At 45.2% G+C, this 9,395-nt stretch overlaps 1 pseudogene; it reads right to left on the bottom strand.

Annotated features, from left to right (window-relative positions):
- Positions 1 to 3,293: 3,293 nt before the first annotated feature.
- LOC125022317 lies at positions 3,294 to 8,533 on the bottom strand (annotated as a pseudogene).
- Between the last annotated feature and the right edge of the window lie 862 nt (positions 8,534 to 9,395).

Raw genomic sequence — 9,395 nt, 5'->3', positions numbered from 1 at the left:
AATGCAACAAAACAGACAAAATGACACACAAAGACACAGATATCAAGACTGAAAAGACAAACCACAACCAGAACGACCAAAACAATAAAGCAAGAAGATGTACAATGACCAAAAAGAGACACAGCAGGTCAAAACAGACACAATGCTGGCACCGTGAGACAACAAATGACTACAAAGAGACACATAAAGACCACAAACAGACAGACATCAGGACTACAAAGACCAAGAGAGCAACCAAGAGGACACAACGTTGGCAGCATGAGACAATGAATGACTGTGGCACAAAGAGACAGAGAGCACCCAAAAAAGACACAAAATGTCACACAATGAGACACAATAAGTTGCCAAAGACACAACCCTACCACAAAGAGCTGCGTCAAGTCCACAAGTAGATTAAAACCTGCGCAATCAAAGCAACACACTGAATTAGAAAGCTGGTTTTATATTTGTTGTTGAGAAGTGGTGACAGTTCTCAGCTGTTTGAGCTGTTGCCCTCTAGGAGGCGCTGCACACACATCAGAGACCGTTTGTTTCTAAGAGCCATCGCCAACCTGAAGTCTCACACACTTGTCCAACCGTGTCCAGGACATGTTTACATCTTATATATATATATATAAAAAAACATATTTCACACGATTTAATTAGTATTTTAACTCTCTTCTCTTGTAAAGTACATAGAACCTTTTTGCACTAGTTTGTGTAGAGCTACTTGTGTTTTTCACTGAAAAGAAGAAACTCTCCAGTCTGGTTATACACTGTAATGAAAATAAAGGACATTCTATTCTATTCTATTCTATTCTATTCTATTCTATTCTATTCTATTCTACCGATTGGTCAGAGAGTAATATATAACCAATATCTTGTCCTCAACTTCAGTGCTGAATTCAGATTTTTTGCCAATAAATGATCTTGTGTGGTACTTAAAGTCTCCTTTTAATGTCCAGCTCCACCTGTTCCAGATTTATTTTTTCTGTTTCTGCAGGTGTTCTTCATACCGTACAGAACTATGACCACGCCAAAAATAATAAATGAATAATACAGATAAACTAAATCTCTTTGCGTGAACAGACTAAGGCTTGCATGTGTTCCTAGTTTGGGACAAGACAAAGGAGATGGTCATTGACTTCAGGAGGAAGAGGACACCAGTGGAGCCCATCACCATCCAGGGCCTGGAGGTCGATGTAGTGGACCCCTACAAGAACCTGGGAGTCCACATGGACAACAGACTGGACTGGAGGGACAACAGTGATGCTGTGGACTAGAAGGACCTGAGTGGACTCTAGTTCCTCAGGAAGCTCAGGTCTTTCAACGTGTGCAGTGAGTTACTAGAGTCTTTCTACCAGTCTGTTGTAGTGAGTGTCCTGTTCTTTGCTGTGGTCTGTTGGGGGAGTAGTTCAAATTGATCCTAAAGGCTGGACACGTGATCGGTAGAGAGTTGGAGACACTTGTCTCAGGGAGGGACAGGAGGACACTGAATAAACTGCACTCCATTATGGACAAACACTAGAGGGTCAGAGGAGCTCATTCTCCATCAGACTAATTCAAAGTGAACACTACAGAACTTCTCTTAAACCAAACTCTGTCCAGCTGGAGAACAGCTCATCTTTTTATAACGACTAAGCTACTTTGACCAAGCCATTTCCCTTGTGGATCATTAAAGTCTGACTAAGTCAGACTTTAATGACTAAGTATAACAGTTACATCAGGTATTAAAGGCAGATCTGTGATCCACTAAAAGTGTCCTAACGTGCGCCTGTCAAGGTTCTGTGTCTGTCTTTTATTTTGTGATCACGTTTAGAAGTTTCCTGTTTTATTTTGTCATGTTTCCTAGTTTCAAGTCTTGTGCCTCCTTGTCTCTTGATTGTTAATTTGTCTCACCTGCGTTGATTGTCCTCATGTGTCTCACCTGTGTCTTGTCATCCCTCAGTCCTCATGTGTATTTATAGCCCTGCCTTTCCCTTTGTTCCTTGTAGTGTCGTTAATGTTACCTTCATGTCTCCACGTCATGTTCCTTGTCATGTTCCTTGTCATGTTCCTTGTCATGTTCCTTGTCACGTTCCTTGTCATGTTCCTTCTCATGTTCCATGTTTCCTCGTTCTTGTTCCACGTCTTGTTCCATGTTACCTAGCCATGTTCGATGATTTCTTTTGGTTTTTGGATTTTGAATTTACTTGCTGTGCGCAGCGCCTTTTGTTAATCATTAAATATCTTTTTGTTTTGGAGATCCTGCCTCATCAATAGCCCTGCATCTGGGTCCTCACCTACAATCTCAACTCCCCTACCTGACAAAACGACGCAACCAGTATGGACCCAGCAGACTTTATTTTTGATAAGGCAGAGCAAATGAGGTGAGTACTACAAAGAACGTATGCTCGGGAGCCAGCCCTGGCTCATGCCGGAGTTCCAGCCCCTGTCTAAGGGAACTCGCCTGGCCAGCAGGGCTCCAACTGGGAAGCAGATCCCTCTTAGCTGCCAGGAAGGCAGACCTGTGGTCATGCAGCTCCGGACAGGCCGATCTGCCTGCCACCCGACCGCCTCCGCTAACCTTTTCCCCGCTGTGAGGGAGATCACTGCTCCTGCACCTGCCCCCACAGTCCCAGGGCTTGCACCCCGGACCGTTCCTGAGCCCTTCGCCACACCGGCAGTCCATGCCTGCATTTGTTTTGGAGATCCTGCCTCATCAATAGTCCTGCATCTGGGTCCTCACCTAAAACCTCCACTCCCCTGCCTGACAGCGTCCCTTTGCTGTCCAGATGTTGCAGGATGTGATGTAGACTTAACGGCCACTGATCGGTTGGGGCGGTGGGTGAACTGGAGGGGGTCGGTCGTGCTTTGGACCATGTGGTCCATTGTTTTTGGAACTGGTACAATGATGGAGGATTTAAAAATGTGGGATACGCTGTCTGGGCCCACAGCCTTGTGGGGGCCCATCTGCCTCTGAAGCTTCTACCTGAAAGGCTGTGTCCATGGGATCACAGGGGAGTGTTGGGGGTGTCCCCAGCCACCTGGGGGTCTGCAGGTGGCTGGGGACACCCAGCCACATACTGCACACAGAGTTTGTTTACCCACATGAAACTCAGATGTAGGGGGTTATATCTGCATCCCAGGATGTTGCATAATAATGTTGCTCAAGTCCCTTTTTAACCCTTACACGACTAAATCGCACGTTTTATCTGGCCGTGAACCAAACCGCAGTCCACCTTCTCTATCTTTGCGTTCAGTCTGTGTTTAACGATTAAATGGGACGAATTAGGAAGAAATAAAGCTGCAGCTACAGGGTTACTACATGTTAAGTCGTGTTTATTGACCTGAAGCAGTACAGATCAGATGGAACAATACATACATATAAATATACATTTATATGTAGTTGTAGTAAATATCATATCAGTAAATATCATAAATGACATGTATAATATTACATCTATTTGTTTCCATGCAAACTTAAAACTTAAAATGTATCAGTGATAAATGACCTAAACTCATAGATAGGTACTCTGGTCACTCTGGACCCTTCGAGGAATCAGTCCAGGTTCAGACGCAGCTCACACAGCTCCGACAGATACTCGGCGTTACCCGCGTCTCTTTCCAGAGCTGTCTCGTAGTATCTGACTGCTTCCTTCAGGTGACCCTCTGCTTTGGCCACAGCTCCCAGAATCCCGTAGGCGATGCTGTGTTCGGGACGTGTTCTGAAATGCCTCTCTAGTATCTGCTTCAGCTTCTGTGGAAAGATACTTCCCGTTCAGTTTAAAGTAAGAGATCAAGAGGCACATGTCTGCATGTTAGTAAAGACAGTGGAGGGTCATTCAAAATTTCTCTTAATAGAATCATTGTGATGCCACAGCTTGCATCATAGAGGGGTATCTCATTTAACAAGATGTCGTTACTAAAGCAAGAGACTCTGATGTATGTGTACAGAACTGTGTTGTTTTTAAAGTGTTTTATAAGTACAGATTGATTGAAAGATAATGAAAGATTGCGTGAGCAGCAGTAAGAAAGGGACAAACCTTGACACACCATCGTCCATCTGAAGTGGAGCTGTTGAACTTAAGAGCCTGTTGGAAACAACACAGGAAAATATGGAGAGAGATGAATATGTGTATCCCTTTAGCCTTGTGTCTTTGTTTATTGTCTTCTTCTTTGTGGGTGCTGGATTGACTTTTAAAGTCCCACAGTAACAGGGTTAGGGCCTGGTAGGGTTTGGGCCTGATAGGGTTAGGGCCTGGTAGGGTTAGGGCCTGGTAGGGTTAGGGTCTGGTAGGGTTAGAGCCTGGTAGGGTTAGGGTCTGGTAGGGCCAGTTATGGTTAGGGCCAGCTGTACCTTTTTATAGTAGGTGATGGCAAGATCCCAGTCAGTGATGTTGTATTGGCAGAACTCAGCGTAGGACCGACAGATGAACTGGTAGATGTTCCCAGACTCCTCGTCTAATGTCTCCAAAAGTTCATTGAACATTTCTTGAGCTCTGAAAAGACAGTATACAAAATAACACACCTACACCTCGTTGAACGTTTAAGCTCCTGTGTTTTCAGGATTGTTGTTTGCCTCTGTGATTGTCTGTCTAATACTGAACCAAATATTCACCTCCTATTGTCAGATTCCTCTGCGTACTGCAGAGCCAGATCAGCCTTGGCGTGGTTAAAGCCCTTCCTTAGCTTGATTGTTTCCTCCAGGTGGTAAATACTGAGACGCCTGACACGCTGCAGCTCTGGTAGATAAGAACACTTTTACTGAGCAGTTACTAATTACACATTATTTAGTGACAGACGTTGTGTTGTTACACTACTTGTTTGTGGAGAAACTTGTGGTTCAGACATTTTTAACTGAGAACATTTATAAAATAATCAAAACCATCAATTATATAATAAATAAACGTTTAACCTGCCCATCCCTAAGAGACACAAAATGACGACCAACCAGTCTGGTTGCCTGCAGAAGTCAGGAGTCTGGTTCTGAACAGAGTGTGAAGTGGAACAGTGTAGTCGTACAGTACCTTTCTCTGGTCTGGGCTTCTTTGGGAACAGTTCCCTCCTCTTATCTCTGTAGCACTGGGCCAGCTGATGGTGGATGAAAGCTGTCCGAATATTTCTCTCCAGCGCTCCCTTCAGAAGATCTATAGCCTGATCCAGCTTGCGCTGGAAGAGAGGCGGTTTTAAAGGTAACAAAGAGGTCATTCATTAGAAAGACAAGGCCACTTTCCTTCCTTCAGTGACTGTGTAGAACATCATCCATCCAGATTCTCAGGAACAACGACCACTTCGAAACTACAGGTGATGTGTGAACCTACCTGTTTGCGAAGGTATTTGGCCACATGGTAGATAACTTGAGGGTCATTGGTTCCGACCTCCAGGGCCTTCTTCACCAGACCATCGGCCTCTTCATATTTCTGGTAGAAGAGCAGCTTCATAGCCAGCAAGGAGAGCAGGACGCCATCGTTGGGGGTCATCTCCAGAGCCCGACGAAGCTGTGTGGTGGCTGGCGACTCTTCAGGATACCGTTTTAAATCCCTCTGCATATAAGACCTCAGTTAGTCGGCTGGAGACAATTTGATGAGTACATTAGTTCATGCAACAGTCACAGATGAGACAGAATTCAGATTCAATCCAGATTCATTGATGGGTATGGACAGTGTTGTGCATGAACACATCCGTATTTGTTTGAATTGTGAACTGAATGCATGGTTTTTCCTATTGTGAACGTGGACGTGAGTTTCACTCAATCTGGAGGAAATAACGATGTTCACCACCATTCAAGAAAAACACAAAAGGTTTTACGACAGCTGCCAGTTGATGTGCGGTTTTAAGGCAAACATCATGACTGATGCAGCTAAAAGATGAAAGAGGAACATAGTTCATAGACTCAAAAATGTGATTTATGATCTTGAACTAGTTCGCTTTAATCTGTGCAAACTGAACTCAACTACTTCCTGTTTAGTGTGAACTTGCACAACACTGTGGATGGATGAGGCTCCGTGAGAGGAGTCAGATGGACTGAGTGGCTGTACAGACTTCTCCATGAAACAGGGCGATAGCGTAGCAGTTGTTCCACTCCCAGTCGTCCGGCTGCAGCTCCAAGGCCCTGAGTGAACACTCGATGGCTTTGTCGTAGTAGGACACGGAGAACTTGAGGAAGGTCCAGGCTTTCTCTCCATACACCTCTGGGAGGAGGTCAGAAGGGGAATCGGCTGGATTCTTCTCCTGCAGAGAGTCAGTTCCAACACGCTTTTACATTTCTGTTTGATGCAACATGTTTATCAGACAGAGGTCTGAGTCTATGCTCCTACCAGGATGTCCTCCACTCTCTGGCAGTAGCTGTGTGACTGTGTGGAGTCTCCGGTGTGGTATTTGAGCCAGGCCATGTCTCCGTACGTCACGATGAGCCTCCGTCACAGTCCTCACCATAACACTCCCTGGTCTCCTCCTCTGATTGGCTGAGAAGTGACAGCGCCTCGTCTGGTTTACCCTGGAGATACCTGAGGAGGAAGAGGAGGACACACTTTCTCATTTCCTCGTCTTCTTTCTGTTCATTCTCAACACTTTCAAAACAGTCACTTTATCTGGAGGCTGTCGGGGACTTGGTTGTCCACCCATTTGTGAATCAGAATACAACTTTGCATACCTCACATAAGCCAGGAAGCGGTAGTAGTGGGCCACGGCCCCCCGCTGCCCCAGCTTCAGGTCTATATCGTGCTGCAGCTGATTGCTGAGGTCGTCCAGCTCCAGGTCTTCCTCCTTCAGGTCCCACGTGAAGCGACTCTGCAGCTTCTCCAGCCTGCAGACCAGATCCTCAGCAGCATCACTGCAGCACCAACACAACAGCAGGATGACAGGTTATTGATAACAAGTGAGGATTATACTCCTGACCCAGTCCTCCTACGTTCCAAAGTTTGTCACGTGAGTAAACGCATTTCATCATCCAACCATCTAACTCTTCACCACCTTCTAACCATCCTGCCATTGTGAGTCGCCCTATAATCCACCCAGCTCACAGCCCTGTAGAACTGAAAGACCTGGGCACATAGCTTCCATGCCCAAGTCATCACACCCAGGACACTTACTCCAGCTGCCTCTTTTTGTGCCTCCTCCTGCACCACATAACATACAGCCTCCATCAGCTCAACATACTGTCACTGCTCCTGCAATGCACCCGCTACCAGGTGATACACATCATGCCTACTCACACTGAGCTCCCTACGATGTCACACCAAGTCTCTGTGACTACTCCTGGTATCTGGGCCCACAACAGCCCACTTCAGGACCCACTGCAGTACCACATCTTACCAGCAGTGCTGTTAACTGCCAGTATTCGAACATGACCATGATAGTGACCTTGTCTTTCTCAAGATGGCCCTGGATAACCTGATGGGCAGTCATGGACGCCTGACTGAGCAATATAAGTATCAAGTGCTTCTTGGCCACTTGAAGCTTGGCCACTTACTAATTTGAGGCCCCCCTGCAAGACGTGCAAAGAACTGGACCTCACCATTCTGCATGACTCGATCCGGCAGACCCAGACCAGTGTCAACATGGTGACCACACCAACTGCAAAGGTCCACCTTGACCGGCCCAACCGATCACACCAGGTGGTGCTAAAGGTCGTCAAGGTTACCAGGTGAACAGTATCACTCTCCCTCAAGCGGTGCGGTACCCGAACATTCGCAGACAGCCAGAGACTCTGTACCTACAGACAGTCCAGCAAAACATCGAACAACTCTGAGGAAGTCTCTGTTTCTACCCAGCTGGCCTTAGACAGATGGTTCCTCCATATGAGCTGGTTCTACTCAAGGTTTCTTCCTGCCACTGTCGCCCTGAGGCTGCTCTGGAGGTTTCAGGTTGTTTTTTGTAAAGTGTCTTGAGACAATTGTATTGTTGTTGACGCTATATAAAAAAAATTGAATTGAAGTCATAATGGGCGGCACATTGGATGAGTGGTTAGCGCTGATGCCTCCCAGTGAGAATAACAGGGTTCGAGTCCAGCTCGGGCCTTTCTCCCTGCATGTTCTCCCTGTGTCCGTGTTGTTTCCTCCCACCTCCAAAGACGTGCTCGTTAGGCTGATTGGTGACTCTAAATTGACCCTAAGTGTGAGTGTGAGCGAGAATGGTTGTTTGTCTATGTGTTAGCCCTGCAATGGACTGGAGACCTGTCCAGACCTCTCACCCAATGACAGGTGGGATAGGCTCCAACAACCCCTGCGACCCTAGCTAGGATTAAGCCGTAGAAGATGAGATGAGATCACAGTCATCCAGGGCATGGAGATTCTGGACTGTGATTGATCAAGTTTCATTTCTCATTTACTGTGAATGTATCTCTATCCACCTTCCTCATTCAGAGGGAGGTTTGTCTTCCTTTACTCTTCTCTCAAACTGATATATAATATATAATACATCTAGTAATAATGTACTATTACACATAAGATAATAACACATAAAGATGAGACTGGAACATGAAAACTTACCTCATCTTAACAACCGAATAATCTTGTTCCTTTACGTTTGGAGTTTGAGCAGTGATGTGAGACGATGAGTGAGGATGAGTGAGGAGAAATGAAACTGAACAGTTAGTTGAGTGGGGGTAGAAACAAAAGTAATGATGCATTCACTGTCACCTCAGAAAAAAAAAAAGATCAGGAGCAAAACAGCTTATTATAGCTTGAGTTTAATTATAACATGTACAATTTATCACAAATATTGAGTGTAAATGTTTATAACTGGAGTCATGTTCAGACGAACCTCTGAGTGAATGGAGTGATTGAGGGTAATACCTTAAAGAAAAACAACAAAACAGGCAAAATGAAACACAAAGAGACACAGCTAAGACAAACCACAACCAAAAAAGACAAAACATATAGGAAGGAGACCACAAAAAGACACAATGTTGGCACCGTGAGACAACAAAAGTCTGCAAAGAGACACATAAAGACCACAAAAGAGACATTAGGAGGACAAAACCAAGAGAGCAACCAATAAGGCACAAAAGAAGATACTGGAAAGAGACACAAAATGAAAATAGAGACAGAAAACTACACACAATAAGACTCAACAAGTTACCAAATGTTATGGTTTCCACTGTGATCAGAACCAATAGTCCCAAATTCAAGAATTTTGTTGTGACACGGTGAATGTAGAGACACTAGAGGCCTGTATCACGAAGCGAGCTCAACTTACCCGGGGTTCCTCCAACTTATCCAGCTGAACCTATCCACAACAATGACATTGTGGATAAGCGGTATCATGACACTGGTTAAAACTCGCTAACTCAACCCAGTTTGTCTTGTTGTGAATCGTATGAGGGCGAGTTCCAAGGCAGCAGACCAATCATAATCATGAGGCTGATCCACCAGCAAAAAGGAGCAAAGACTGATTCTCCTCAGATATGAAGAAGAAAAAGTAAATCTCACTGA

This window comes from Mugil cephalus, chromosome 16, assembly GCF_022458985.1.
Source record: "Mugil cephalus isolate CIBA_MC_2020 chromosome 16, CIBA_Mcephalus_1.1, whole genome shotgun sequence".
Lineage (NCBI taxonomy): Eukaryota > Metazoa > Chordata > Actinopteri > Mugiliformes > Mugilidae > Mugil > Mugil cephalus.
Note: the sequence above shows the minus strand (reverse complement) of the source record. Positions and strands in the feature narration are given on the sequence as shown.